The sequence below is a fragment of the Anabrus simplex genome, chromosome 8 (genome assembly GCF_040414725.1).
Source record: "Anabrus simplex isolate iqAnaSimp1 chromosome 8, ASM4041472v1, whole genome shotgun sequence".
In the NCBI taxonomy this organism is placed as follows: domain Eukaryota; kingdom Metazoa; phylum Arthropoda; class Insecta; order Orthoptera; family Tettigoniidae; genus Anabrus; species Anabrus simplex.
In genome coordinates, this window is record NC_090272.1 from 87,524,162 (window position 1) to 87,540,178 (window position 16,017).

General features: G+C 42.0%; 1 long non-coding RNA gene across 1 annotated transcript in view; it reads right to left on the bottom strand.

Moving 5' to 3' along the window:
* Positions 1–16,017, bottom strand: part of LOC136878817 (uncharacterized) — a 409,179-nt gene that overhangs the window by 195,027 nt on the left and 198,135 nt on the right. The window contains exon 3 of the long non-coding RNA XR_010860843.2: positions 5,921–6,178. This is a non-coding gene — a long non-coding RNA (uncharacterized lncRNA). The remainder of the gene's footprint in view (positions 1–5,920; positions 6,179–16,017) is intronic.

Sequence of the window (16,017 nt, forward strand, 5' to 3'; positions counted from 1 at the left end):
TTTTTTTTTTTGCTAGTTGTTTTACGTCGTACCGACACAGATAGGTCTTACGGCGACGATGGGACAGGAAAGGGCTAGGACTGGGAAGGAAGCGGCCGTGGCCTTAATTAAGGTACAGCCCCAGCATTTGTCTGGTGTGAAAATGGGAAACCACGGAAAACCATTTTCAGGGCTGCCGACAGTGGGGTTCGAACCTACTATCTCCCTAATACTGGATACTGGCCGCACTTAAGCGACTGCAGCTATCGAGCTCGGTCATCTCACATCTAAACGCGCAGGTCGCCTATCGGAGTAAAATCAAAAGACCTGCACCAGACGAGCCGAACAGGTCCTCGGACACTCCCGGCACTAAAAGCCATACGACAAATACATTTAACGTCTTAAACTCCTCTGATAAGGATGATGTCAGGAACGGCATCCGGTCGAAATCCGTGCTACTGGTACCTAGATTCGTCTCACTTCATACCCGACCCTATAGAAAAACGGGACAAGGGTTGGACACACATAATGCAAGCGATATTTTCCCAGTGATCTCTGCACCGGATGGACTGAGCTTCGTTGCAGTCAAAAGGTCTTTCTCACTTTCTCCTCCCGCACAGCCATAAATAAGACGATAATCCACTAACAACTCAACAGGATTCAAAAACTTTACTATAGCAAACTCTGAAGTAATTAGAAACTCCCACGACATGAAACCACAGAGGTTCACTGATCCACCTAATTTATTTACGGCAACATAAACATCAAGTAAGGGGTGTACTGAGACAAAATGAGAAGAATAAAGACGTTCCGCTCCAACGTTTGTTAGAATTGAAAGAGACCAAAACAGGGAAACCTAAGTCCTAAATAATAATTTCCAAACCTCACTAACTCAAAATTTTTTGCTCAGTTCCTGTAAAGAACAAGTCATTGTGGTTGGTTAATTCTTTAACAAAAAACAAACCAAAACCCATGCCGCTAGAGCCCTGATGGACCTTAGCCTACCAAGTGACCGATGCTCAGCCCAAAGGCCTGCAGATTACGAGGTGACGCATGGTCAATGCGACGAGTTCTCTCGGCCGTTATTTTTGGTTTCCTAAACCAGCGTCACCATCTTACCGTCAGATAGCTCCTCAATAATGATCATATTGACTGAGTGAGTGGACCTCGAATCAGCTTTCAGATCCGGGTGGAAATTGTTGATCTAGCTGGGAATCGGACGAGGGGCCTCCAGGTGAGAGGTAGGTATATTACCCTAGACCGCGAGGTCGGCATTAATTCATTCATAGCATAAAGAAAACAACTGCAGGTGACCAATGTATATGTTCTATCTTTGTTCACAACTTTAATTCAGACTGTGAGCTTGCATTCGGGAGATAGCAGGTTCAAACCCCACTGTCGACAACCCTGAAGATGGTTTTCCGTGGTTTCCCATTTTCACACGACGCAAATGCTCGGACTGTACCTTAATTAAGTTCACGGTCGCTTCCTTCCCACTCCTAGCCCTTTCTTATCCCATCATCGCCATAAGATGTATCTGTGTTGGAGCGACGTAAAGCAACTTGTACAAAATATATATACTGTATATAACATTATTATTATTATTATTATTATTATCATTATTATCATTATTATTATTATTATTTCTTCGATTATGGCCTACTTTGGACCACGGTAAACAATAACTGACTTGCTGGTTAGTCCTTATTTCTTCTCCCAGAACTTCAACATTTCGCTGTGGTTCCTCTTACTTTCCTTTGACCGCATGTTTTTGGACTTTTCATTTTGCTTTTGAACCGCTTGAATTTATCAATTTTAGCTTGAAGCATATCTCTATTAACGATTTCCTTTGGACTGATGCCAACTTACTCCATGTCTTTTCTTGTTCCTTCTCCCCGTTTTTTTAGTTGCTGTTAATTTGATGATTTATTATTATTATTATTATTATTATTATTATTATTATTATTATTATTATTATTATTGTCCGGATCCTTGGCAGAATGGCCAGCGTCGAGGCCTTCAATTGAGAGGGCCCCGGGTTCGATTCCTGATCGAATCGAGGGTTTTAATCACGTCCGGTTGATTCTCTTGACTCGGGGACTGGTTTGATTCCCGGCCTCCGCAGGAATTTTTAACTGCGTCTGGTTAATTCCTTTAACGTGGGGATGAGGTGTTTGTGTTTGTCCCAATACATTCCTTTTCATATACCCTCACCATACCACAGTGCTAGCCACAACAGGAACACGAAATAGTGAATACATCCCTCTACATAAGGTTAACGTCAAGAAAAGCATCTGGCCGTAAAATAGGGCAAAATTCACATATGCGACACAGTTCACACCCAAGACCCCTGCGAGGATGTGGGAAAAGCGGTGGAAAATGCAGAAGAGGAAAAGAATGACTGAACTGTATTATTATTATTATTATTATTATTATTATTATTATTATTATTATTATTATTATTATTAATCATTACAGTCTCCTTTTACGTTGCATCGACAGAGATAGGTCTAATAGCGACGATGGGATAAGAAAGGGCTAGGTGTGGAAAGAAAGCGACTGTAGCATTAAATAAGGTTCAGCCCCAGCTTATTCCTGGTGCAAAAATGAGAAACCACGGAAAACCATCTTCAAGACTGCCGACAGTGGGATTAGAACCCACTATCTCCCGAATGCAAAGCTGATAGCTACGTGGTGTAAATCGCACAGCCACTTACTCGGTTTATTACTAATCATGAATCACCATGACGTATGGTAGATTATGGCATGAGTCAAAGATGACAGACTTTTTTGTATTATTATTATTATTATTATTATTATCATCATCATCATCATCAAGGTTATAATCTCTCAAACAGGTAAGGAAAATATTGGGCAGACATTATCAAGATAGTTTTATTTTCCATCAAGCGTTTTACGAATAAAATTTACCAAAATGCTGTACACGATGTGTAGGGATAACTTTCTGCAACCATAGTGTATGAATTAATTTTACGATTCTTCGTCATACTACACATCAGCCTCAAGAACACAAATGGGAAGAGTTGCGACATTTTCTGCCATCGTACAAATGTTTTCCCATTAATTCTTTATTTTAACTCCCGGTATCCGACTCGTTGGTTGAATGGTCAGTGTACTGGCCTTCAGTTCAGAGGGTCCCGAGTTCGATTACCGGTCGGGTCGGGAATTTATACCTTCATTGGTTAATTCCAATGGCCCGGGAGGTCGGGTGTTTGTGCTGTCCCCAACATTCCTACAATTCACACAACACATAACACTACCCTCCACCGCAATATCACGCAGTTACCATGGCAGATGCCGCCCACCCTCATCGGAGGGTCTGCCTTACAAGGCTGAACTCGGCTAGAAATAGCCGCACGAAATTATTATTACTCCCGGTGAGTTACAGGCTGATATAAACTATACAGGCAACGGTGACTTCTACACCGCAAATAATTCAAAATGTACACAGCCTACAAATATCGCAATTGCCTGGATTACCAGTCAACACTATAACTGAATAAATGGACACAACTCTAATTTTTCCGGCGATCAGCTGAATAGTGCAGTTGTTTAGGCGCTCGCCAGTTTTGCTCAAGGTCACAGGAGTCGAACGAATCTCGGGACATTCAGTAGGTATTTCAGAATGCTTATATGCAAAGGACTTATGTCAGACGATTTACTGGTACGATGCACTGGTGTCTATGAAGACCGATAGCTGTTACGGTAACACCACTCAGCTACATGCTATGTTAAGAAGATTAAGTAAAACTTCGAACTATGTCCATCACAAATTAAAATTATCCATAAACAGTAGCTGTAAGTATAATATATGTAAGGAACTTAAGTATCAGTAGCATACTGATTAACGAGTATACAATACATGTATGTATATGTTCCTCATGATTGGATTCATACCTGTCAGAAACACGTTAAATAAAAAACTAAATAAAATTCATTTTCCAAAGTTGACGTGTGATAAGTTTAAGAGCATAAGTGTCAGAAATATCCGTACGTACGCAACTCTAAGCAATTCATTCTATTTGAAAATTAAGACATGCAGAAATTAGATCTATATATGCCTTTGCTGGCAGGACCTAGTATTTAGAGTGCACTATGTCTTCTGGTATGGGCTAGAGCAATTTTGTTACTTTCAATGATCTGTCTCTGTCTTATCCTTGGCTTTGACAACATGGAAGTGACTGAGGTATGAGCGATGCTAGTAATGCCAATCCTTGTGCAGCCAGTCCCTGCTATGAATGGTGTGAAAATGTTGCTCATAGGGTCGGTTGGTGCATGCATTTCAGTGGGCTTGGCAGACTGATATGTAATAGCAACTTCTGGCTCGGTAAGGAAAGCAACGGGAAACTACCCCACTCCTCATTTCCCTAGTACGCCTCATCAGTGATGCCTAGGCCATCTATGACAGCTGATGGCAGAGCTGTTGAGGATCCAACCAGCCTTAGGGCTGAAGACTGAACATACATACAAATAGTATAAGAAGCTGCAGACCTTGTAAGGCAGACCCTCCGACGATGGTGGTCGCATCAACCGTGTAGGGGAAACTGTGTATTAGTACAGTGGAGGATAATATATTACGTGGTGTGTGAGTTTCAGGGATGTTGGGAACAGCACAAACGCCCAATCTTGAGCCACGGGAATTAACCGTTCAAAACTAAAATCCGCTGACCCGGCCGGGAAAAACCCACGGCCCCGAGGACCAAAGGCCAATATGTTAACACTCATCCTTGGATTCGGACACTATTCGAATGACGATTGTACGCGTCACTGTAGGGAAAAGAGTTGAGCATCTTTAAATACCTACGACCTGCTCCTGAGTCGATCTCACGCTCTTGGTCTGAGAAGGCCATGTTCAAACCAATTTATCACACCTCCTTCAGTAAAGATATCTGTTGAAACTTGGGCAAGGTTGTTATAGTTCACTAAATTAAAAAAGTAGCCTAAATGTATTTCAGTCCACATCGATTTATTCCTATTGTTATCTTCTAGGTTCATAATTGAATCACAGTTGAACAGACCGTATTATTAGCCGAAGGTCATTTTCTCTAGGGTGTAATTAAGTTTTATCTTATGTTGGTTGATCTTATTCATTGAATTAATGTAAGCAGACGTAATATCTGGTAAGCATCACGCGGAATATGAAAGAATTAGACTTTTCTTGTCTTAAGATGAGGAACCGATGCACCTGATATTTCGGGTAACCGTGGTGAATCTTTTATTACGGTACTATCAAAGAGCGATCATAGCAGAAAACCATGGGACGTCCATAATACACTAAAGTACTCAAGTTAACCGGAGGAAGCTAAAACGTAATTGAATTAAAAATCTGTTTAGTTGACTACAACTCGCTGTGGAAGGATACCTCCAGGATTAATAAGCTAAAAATTAATGTAGGCTAAATAAATAACCCAGTTCTCGGACACTCGTTCGTGTGAAATAATGAGCGTTACGTTTTACAGTTCAGTTCTGTTTATTAACCAACACTAGTATTACTATTATTTATTTAATAAATATCAGTCACGAAATATGGATATATTTTCAAACTAGCAGCAGCAATAGACAAAATATTCATTAACGAAAATACAAAAGTCCCTAAAATGCAATCATTGTAAATCATTTAAAAATGTACGAATGATTAAGTTTGACATCTCAGAGCTGTTTATTTTCCAGCACGTGAGAGATTCGAAGGGATGCATTTCTAAACTGTCAGGGGTCTCCGAAAATTGTCTACACTAATTAAAAAAAACTGGTATTACTGTTATTATTAGCTACAGAAGATAAATATCAGTTATGAAACATGAATACATTTTCAAACTAGCAGCAACAATAGCCAAAATATTAATTTATGAATTAGAAGAGTGTTCACAAAATTTAATCATGGTAATAAACAACAACAGATAAATAATTATATAATACTTGCTGTTGTTGGTGTCACGAGCCACGAGGATAAACAACACGGATAAGATAGCGCGGGATATCAAGAAGCAAGACTTACTAGGAGAGAGGTGGAGAGGCACGATACCTGATCGGACGGCCATGTTGTACTCCCGACGTGCCCGCGGCTACTACCGGCCTCTCAGCTGGGCCCGGCGTTGCTGTCACAGGCACAAGCGCCACGGGCGGCTCAGCGAGCTCGGGCTGCGCAGGCGTCCCCTTGCCCTCCAGCCAACCCCGATGCCTGGAACAACAATATGCATATTGCTACTGCAGTGACACATTTACCAAAAAGTAAGATGAGTAATTAGTTATTTCTGTAGGAAAGAAACATGCTATCATTTGACACACCTATAATACACTATGCATCTTTCTTGTCTTTTCCCCAGTTGATAGGGGTAGGAACTTGATGCGAATATTGCCCAGTTTCACGGCCACTTGCCCTTCATGAAGTCAATCTTACGTAGAGGGATGTATTCACTCCTGTGTGTTTCTGCAATGATTGGTAGTGTGATGTGTTGTATGAAGATGAAGAGAAGTGTGTTAAGACGAGCGCAAGTACCCACCTAACCGAGCGAGTTGGCCGTGCGGTTAGGGGCGCACAGCTGTGAGCTTGCATCCGGGAGATAGTGGGTTCGAACCCCACTGTCGGCAGCCTTGAAGATGGTTTTCCGTGGTTTCCCATTTTCACACCAGGCAAATGCTGGGGCTGTACCTTAATTAAGGCCACGGCCGTTTCTTTCCCATTCCTAGGCATTTCCTACCCCGCCGTCGCCATAAGACCTACCTGTGCCGGTGCGACGTAAAGCAAATACGCACACCAAGCGAGTCGGCTACGAGGTTTGGGTCACGTAGCTATTAGATTGTATTAGGGAGATGGTGGGTTCGAATCCCACCGTTGGCAGCCCTGAAGATGGTTTTCGTGGTTTCCCATTTTCACACTTTAATTATTAAGGCCACGGTCCCTCCCTTCCTAATATTAATTTTGCCCTGTACCATCATCGCCATAAGAGACCTATCTGTGTCAGTGAGAGAAAAAAAGTCCCGCCCCAGAGGAATTAACCATATCTCTCTCTCTCTCTCTCTCTCTCTAGTCGTTACACTCATGATTGAGTATCGTGACCCAAGGACTTCGTTCCTCTTCTCATAAGTTGATGCCGTTCTATGCGATCTTGCGTCTTCCGGACAGTAGTTCACCATGGCAACTTAATGATCTCTCTTATTTAATCAATCTATCTAGTATTTGCGACCCACCCTCGTTACATTTTGCCATAAACTTTTCCTTGGATAATTAGTTCTTCCAGTTTGTCATCCTTTCTCCTCACAATTAGGCCTAAATGAATTGCCCTGTGGCCTCCGGAGAGGCTTGGTGTAGGACTTTTGATCTGATTCCCGTAGGTGACCTGCGCGTCGTGATGAGGATGAAATGATGAAGACAGCACATACTCCCAGTCCCCGTACCAGGGGAATTAACCCGACCCTTCCGGGAATCAAACCCGGGACCCCTGTGACCACAGGCCAGCACGCTAACCACTTAACCATGGAGCCGGACTCTTCTCACAATGTAATCAAAGAATTGCAGGATTCTCTGATACACAACTTGGCAGAAACTGTATTGTATTCCAACTTCCTGGATGACAGAATCATTTGTTCGCCTGGCTGTCCATGGTATTCGCAACATCCTTCTCCAGCAACACATTCGGCTTCTATCTTTAGCTTTTTATAGTTCAAGTTCTTCGTATTCAATGTAATTGCTCTCTCTTGCCAGATCATCTTTAATTTTGCCATAGCTATACGCAGGGCTCTTTCTGCCAGTCGCGTGCCTGTAAACTTTAAATGGTAAAAATTGTGATGATGATTTCAATTTTTTGTTTAAAAGTGTGTCTCCACTTACGTGCTGCCATCATCGTTTGATGTCAAATTATGGCGTCAGGAAGTGTCGACAGATTAACCCTCGTCCATAGTTATTGAAGGTATCATAAATTATTATACCGGTCCGGTTCGATACCACTACTCTTTCGAATGTGCGTGCTTGCCGCTTAACATTTCGGAACTTCCTTCGTGTGACTGACCACTAGGGTCAGGATGTTTGTGACATGTCATATTTTGTCTCTTTATATTATTTCCGCAGAAAATACAAGCTAAGCATAATTTTATCTACGACGACTAAAATTATGCAATTTTCACAGTCATATATTTATATATATTTTGACTATTTTGACGTTTTTGTCATTTTCCGGTAATTTTTCATATCCTGGTCATATTTACCCGTGAATTTTTGTGTTTTTGTCAAATTTCTATCTTTTCAATCCATTTCGCATACTGCTTTTAGTCGTCTCAAAGATAGATTTTTCACATCATCTAATTTTTGTCTGTAATTTCTTACAATTATCTTTCGTACAAAGGAGGGTAAGCTGTATAGAAAGAAACAGTTGCGTATAAAGCGACAGAATAGTGAGCCTCAACTGAACTCTATAATGATTTGACACTATATCAGATATGGCCCAATAACATTCTGCGATGTTAAGCGGTCCTTTTCCCGTTACAAGTCAATGTTGCGTGAAAACAGAATATCGATTCTATTTGAAAACTTTAAAATTTATGTAATTTCCTATCGTAATTCTTTCTGATCGCCCATCAAAATGAGACATTTATTTCATTCTGTACAGAGTCAGGAGTTACCTCTGGATTGAGTATTTTTATTATTATTATTATTATTATTATATTTTTGCTATTGGCTTTACGTCGCACCGACACAGATATGTCTTATGGCGACGATGGGACAGGAAAGGGCTAGGACTGGGAAGGAAGCGGCCGTGGCCTTAATTTAGGTACAGCCCCAACATTTGCCTGGTGTGAAAATGGGAAACCACGGAAAACAATCTTCAGGGCTGCCGACAGTTGGGTTCGAACCTACTATCTCCCGAATACTGGATACTGGCCGCACTTAAGCGACTGCAGCTATCGAGCTCGGTGGATTGAGTAATAAAATGCATTAAAAATGTAATAATAAAATTAATATTGTTACTCATTCATTATTAATGAATGTTCTAGATTTTAAGAGTATATTTTCAATGTACAGTAATGTCAATTTAACTGCGGAAAGTTTATGAAGATTTTGAAAATGTGATCAAAACCTTTTAAGTCATATTTATTGCCATATTTTAATACATTTTTAGGTCATAAATGCTTGCATATTTCTTTTTTGTTAGTTGCTTTACGTCGCACCGACAGAGATAGGTCTTATGGGGACGAAGGGATAGCAAAGGCCTAGGATTGGGAAGGAAGCGGCCGTGGCCTTAATTAAGGTGCAGCCCCAGCATTTGTCTGGTGTGAAAATGGGAAACCACGGAAAACCATCTTCAGGGCTGCCGACAGTGGGGTTCGAACCCACTATCTTCCGGATGCAAGCTCACAGCCGCGTGCCCCTAACCCCACGGCCATCTCGGCCGGTTGCATATTTCTAACATTTTTACGTCATAAACATCCGGATCCTAGTGATCAACTTCAACTCCCGTCTTGTTCACTTACCTTTGTTGCTTTGTGTAATGTGGTTGCGTCTGTTGTGCATTCTATACGTGAAGTGGTTTGTTTCCTGTGGTCTTTGTCAAACGCAATGAACTCGAAAAACGGGCTTTTTTTTACAATATGCTTTTCGTCGCACCGACATAGATAGGTATTAATGCGACGATGGAACAGGAAAGGGGTAGGTGTGGGAAGGAAGCGACCGTGACCTGAATTAAGGTGCAGCCCCAACATAAGCCTGGTGTGGAAATGGGAAACCATGGAAATAACTCAGTTCTTCTGTTCCGCTCCGGCAGGTAACAAACTGAAACTTTCTGAGAGTGAATGAAGTGAATGTAATGTGCTGAAAACAAGTTTGGTGGGAAAATTCTGCGATCGAATATGTAAAAGCTGAACGTGTGGTTGTGGCTACCGAACATGCGGCTGCGAATTAAAATATTCTCGAGTGTTGGACTCCACAGCAAAAAAGAATGTCTGGTTAAAAATAAAAAGCTTGGTTGTAAAATATGTCAAGTAGTCGGCATAGAAACAAACAAGGTGTGAATATTTCTAAGCAAATGTTCAGATTACTTCTTTTGGTGAAAATTCAAAGGACTTCACTACGAAAAAAGAATCATGATCATAAAATTATTTCCGTTTATAAGGCCGCCACTAACATATTAACTGTTGTAAAAGAAAAAAAATCGGAGGTTACTTTTACTTAAGCTCAAGGGATAACCTCCAAAATCTTCAGAACAGCCTATAAAATTGCCAAGAAAAATCCGGCATTGAATGTTTTTGAATCTGAAATTGATCTCCAAGAAATGAATGGTACCGACATAGGCCAAATTCTTCATTAGAACAATGCTTGTACCTACATATTTAAGCATATTGGAGCTGAAGTGGAGATAATCCTAATGAGTGCAAAATGTGTCTTCAGTGTCTGAGTAATGTTTAGAATAAGCCGGGCTTCTCTCAATAATTTTTTAAAGAAATTCTTATTACAGTGGCATATGATGGAGCCGCTATGATGTTAGGGAAAAAAGAAAGGCGTAATGACTTTGATTGAGGAGCAATATCCACATCTTGTTCTGGCACTGCGCAAACCATAGACTTGAACTCTCTGTTGGAGATGTAGTTCCGAAGCACTTCCCATCACAGATTAATCATTTTAAGTCATTTCTTGACAAACTTTATACATTATATCATCATTCATCTAAAAATGCCAGACAACTGAGAAATATGTCTGACGATCTGGGCCAGCAACTCTACCATACTGCAAGAACTGTAAATACTCGTTGGGTAGCTTCAATTTACAGAAGTGTTTCTGCACTTTCGGAAAAATTATGGATTATTCGTGGCACATTTTGAAAAAGTAAAACAGGATGAGAGCACTGATAGGAGTAAAAGAGTTACGTATGATGGTCTCGTGAGAAAATTACGAGCGTTGATTTTATTCTTGATATATATTGCTAGTTGCTTTACGTCGCACCGACACAGATAGGCCTTATGGCGGCGATGGGACAGGAAAGGGCTAGGAGTGGGAACCCACTATCTCCCAGTTGCAAGCTCACAGCTGCGCGCCCCTAACCGAGAGGCCGACTCACTCAGTGTGTCCCTTTTCCTTCAGGGCATTAGTCCTAATATGTACGAAAAATAAATAAATAAATAAATAAATAAATAAATAAACGCCAGTTACAATATCACCGCCAGTACTCCTCAAACTGCCGATGCAAACGGATCACTTTTGACCTCACCATCCTACAGTCACTCTACATTGCCGTTAACATCCAAATGCAGTCAAAACTAATGTTTGCACCCAACTCTTGAAAACCCACGTTTCTTACTTCGCAGCACGAACACTACTAACAAAATCAGAACTCGACTGTGTGTGCCGATGTTCCACTCTTCATGGACGAAACCATTCTTAATATGAAGGAAAGCAATAGGCCTAGTGGATTGCTATTTACACACCGCCGTTTTAACTGAAAGATTGTGATTTTTCGAGTACGCCCAGTGCTCGCACTTTTGGATACTGTTTCGTATAAAGAAGTGGTCCGCAAAGTGGTGGGCGAGGAATGCTATCTAAGGGGGCGCATTTAAGATCGGAAGCTCATTTTGTTTTACAAGTTGCTTTACTTCGCACCGACACAAACAGGTCTTATGGCGACGATGGGACAGGTAAGATCTAGGAGTGGGAAGGAAGCGGCTGTGACCTTAAGGTACAGCCCCAGCATTTTCCAAGTGTGAAAATGAGAAACCACGGAAAACCGTCTTCAGGCCCGGCTGTCGACAGTGTGGTTCGAACCCACTATCTTCTGAATACTGGATACTGGCCGCAATTAAGCGACATCGGTACGGAAGCTCATATGACGATAAAACAATGCATCTCATTTTTGAACTATTATTGCTATCCACAAATTCTCACTACAGAAAGCCTGGCAAGAAGCTCTTCCGTTCCTATTCGAAACTAATATACTTTCTCAGAAACACACTACCTTCCTTAGAATATTACTATGGCTGACCAGAAAAGCTGACAGCTTAGACTCTGTCAGCACGAATTCGGAGATTAGGAGCTGTCACATGTCTTTGAGCCCAGCGCCCTTTCAGATCCGAATCTACAACCCGTAAAGCCAAATTCCACCCACTGTAGCTTAATGACAATAAGCCAGTTGAAAAAATTACCGCCACTACCTCGCTACGCTACGAGAATAGATTCTTCTTTCTCAGCCGGAAAATCATTGTCAGTGATTGCGAGTGGATAAAAACATCTGGGGATTCACTGCTTTGAAAAATAGCGTGTACAAATTCATGTTACTTGATGTAAAATAGTGGTATTGCTTGATTAGCAACGCGACTTTCCTCTGAAGGTACACGGTTGCAGCTCGAAGGAGCTATCAAAAGAACGAGAAATGAAATAGAGAGAATATAATATGCTGATTCAGTTTTGTCTGATGCTGAAGACGTTGCTGGCTTTGAAGTAACCGCTTCAAGAACGTGTTCGGTAGATTACTGTTATTTATAACAAGCACTGACAGTTTACATTAATTGCATAAATTTTAGGCCATTAATGCTTTATTATTATTATTATTATTATTATTATTATTATTATTATTATTATTGAATATCCACATCGTAGTTACTAATATATTTTGATTCAATGAGATTTATTATATCAAAAACGCAAAATCGTGAAATAAAAATTCATTCAAAACCTACCACATAGGCAAATTTTAATCGCACGTTTATGGCTTAGGCAGTGGTTCGGCTGATTTCGGGGCTGCCCTATCTATCCTATATATAAAATTGGATGTTGGTATGTTTGAACTACTGGACCGATTTCGCTGAAATGTTCACATTTTGTTCTTATTACATCTGAGAGGGATTATGAATTGGTTTTATCGAAATCTGATTGGTAGTTCGGCACTAAGGGGTGAAAAATAAAGTAGGGGAAGATAAGCAAACCGCAAGACAAGTCCGATCAGTGGGTTGCCTACCCAACAGTACGTGAAGATTATGATGTGTTCCTTAAAACTTATTTCTGCTTTTATCTGGAAAAATTACAGTAGGGGCAAGGAACCCCTTGCACCCCTAAAGGAAGGGGGTGAAACTTAAAAATCCGAAAATGACGATATTAGTGACGAATTCATAGTCTTTGGGGTAGCTGAGATGAAATGTGACACTCTGAATGCCGTTTAAGTCAAAGTTCGTTCCCAATCGGTATGGTAAACATACACTGACTGACAGTGACAATGCAACACCAAGGAGGAGTGGTTCGAAAGGGATGAAAGTTGGGGAAAAAACAGAGACGGCACGGACGAATAATTGATGTTTATTTCAAACCGATATGCAGGTTACACAATGCGCACGGCATCGACTCAGTAGGATGTAGGACCACCGCGAGCGGCGATGCACGCAGAAACACGTCGAGGTACAGAGTAAGTAAGAGTGCGGATGGTGTCCTGAGGGATGGTTCTCCATTCTCTGTCAACCATTTGCCACAGTTGGTCGTCCGTACGAGGCTGGGGCAGAGTTTGCAAACGGCGTCCAATGAGATCCCACACGTGTTCGATTGGTGAGAGATCCGGAGAGTACGCTGGCCACGGAAGCATCTGTACACCTCGTAGAGCCTGTTGGGAGATGCGAGCAGTGTGTGGGCGGGCATTATCCTGCTGAAACAGAGCATTGGGCAGCCCCTGAAGGTACGGGAGTGCCACCGGCCGCAGCACATGCTGCACGTAGCGGTGGGCATTTAACGTGCCTTGAATACGCACTAGAGGTGACGTGGAATCATACGCAATAGCGCCCCAAACCATGATGCCGCGTTGTCTAGCGGTAGGGCGCTCCACAGTTACTGCCGGATTTGACCTTTCTCCACGCCGACGCCACACTCGTCTGCGGTGACTATCACTGACAGAACAGAAGCGTGACTCATCGGAGAACACGACGTTCCGCCATTCCCTCATCCAAGTCGCTCTAGCCCGGCACCATGCCAGGCGTGCACGTCTATGCTGTGGAGTCAATGGTAGTCTTCTGAGCGGACGCCGGGAGTGCAGGCCTCCTTCAACCAATCGACGGGAAATTGTTCTGATCGATATTGGAACAGCCAGGGTGTCTTGCACATGCTGAAGAATGGCGGTTGACGTGGCGTGCGGGGCTGCCACCGCTTGGCGGCGGATGCGCCGATCCTCGCGTGCTGACGTCACTCGGGCTGCGCCTGGACCCCTCGCACGTGCCACATGTCCCTGCGCCAACCATCTTCGCCACAGGCGCTGCACCGTGGACACATCCCTACGGGTATCGGCTGCGATTTGACGAAGCGACCAACCTGCCCTTCTCAGCCCGATCACCATACCCCTCGTAAAGTCGTCTGTCTGCTGGAAATGCCTCCGTTGACGGCGGCCTGGCATTCTTAGCTATACACGTGTCCTGTGGCACACGACAACAAGTTCTACAATGACTGTCGGCTGAGAAATCACGGTACGAAGTGTGCCATTCGCCAACGCCGTGTCCCATTTATCGTTCGCTACGTGCGCAGCACAGCGGCGCATTTCACATCATGAGCATACCTCAGTGACGTCAGTCTACCCAGCAATTGGCATAAAGTTCTGACCACTCCTTCTTGGTGTTGCATTTGCTCTGTCAGTCAGTGTATTATGACTTACTGTTTGGGAAAGAAAACTGTAGGGTAAGACACACATACGGGCGAGATCGTACAACTGAAGATGTTACAGACGTTAAAATTGCTATTTGTAATCTTCTTTAAAAATGAACCTTTTTTTTTGGAAAATCCATAAACTATATTATCGGTATTAAATGTTCATAAAATTACTGAAATGGGCAGGAAAAACAATATGACTACGACAAGCATATCGAGATGAGTTATCGGACCTATTTATAACGAATGTTGTGGAGCAGCGGGGGTCCACTAGTGTACTATATAGCTAGTGTCTGTCGCTGGTGAAAGGACCTGGGCTACGTTCGTTCTCGGCCTCTCTTCTTGCTTTCCATAGCCACAGGCCTGAGCGGATACACAAAATAATATCCGCATCCGCTCCACATGTGCACTTCCTTCATCCGCATCGGCGAATGGTTATCCGCGGATATTGTAAATATTTAACTACAGTATATTATACCCAATGTATTGAAACGGATAGATCTGTTAACATAATACAATACACCTGACACCTAACACCAGAACCCCTACAGTCACAGGTTTATGATGGATTTTCTCTTGCAACAACTGCCGACGTATTGACCTTTGTTCCTTCCTTCCATTAATTGCGGGCAGGAACCAGTTAGGCTTAGGTCAGATTTACAGTTTTATGATCTCAAGGCTCTTTATATATCACCATTCTATCACCTAACCACAAGCAAAAATAAGAGTATACCTGAGTGAAAACCAATAAACGCAATATTTAGAAATTATCAGCAAAATTATCCGCACTGCCATACAGTTCGTATCCGTCGAAACACTAACTTCGCAGCCGTGAAGGGCTCTACCAATAGCCCCGCACCTAGCGCACCGTGCTTATGTCCCACACATCCGCGCCTTCACTTCAGAAATTGAACCTCTTCGCTAGTTCAGGAGAGAACCGAGTAATCTTGTCAAAATTATCGCTACATGCGCGACTACACACAGCTAATTTAAGGAATAGGCTCTTGAGTAAAGCAATTCTCATATTTAGGCATGACTTTGGACAATAACTTAAGCTGAAATGAGCACATCTCAAATGTAAAGAACAAACGTATTAGTTTAATTGGAGAACTAAAAAAATTGAAGGTCTATGGAACAAACAACCAGAGCTTAAGAAGTATATACTTCTCTAATACATTCAAACCTTATGTACATGAATATAATATGGAGAAACTGTACACAGAAAGCTATAAAGGAACTAGAAATACTCCAAAAGAGAGTTTTAAGAATTACGTATGCATATGATTTTCTGAAACTATCTGTGAAAGTTTTTCAGGAAACAAATTACCAGTACAATGCATATTAAATACTCGCAAACTTTATTTCTGTTCAGGTATAAAATAATATGATTTCTGTTAATACAGAACTACAATACAGGAAAG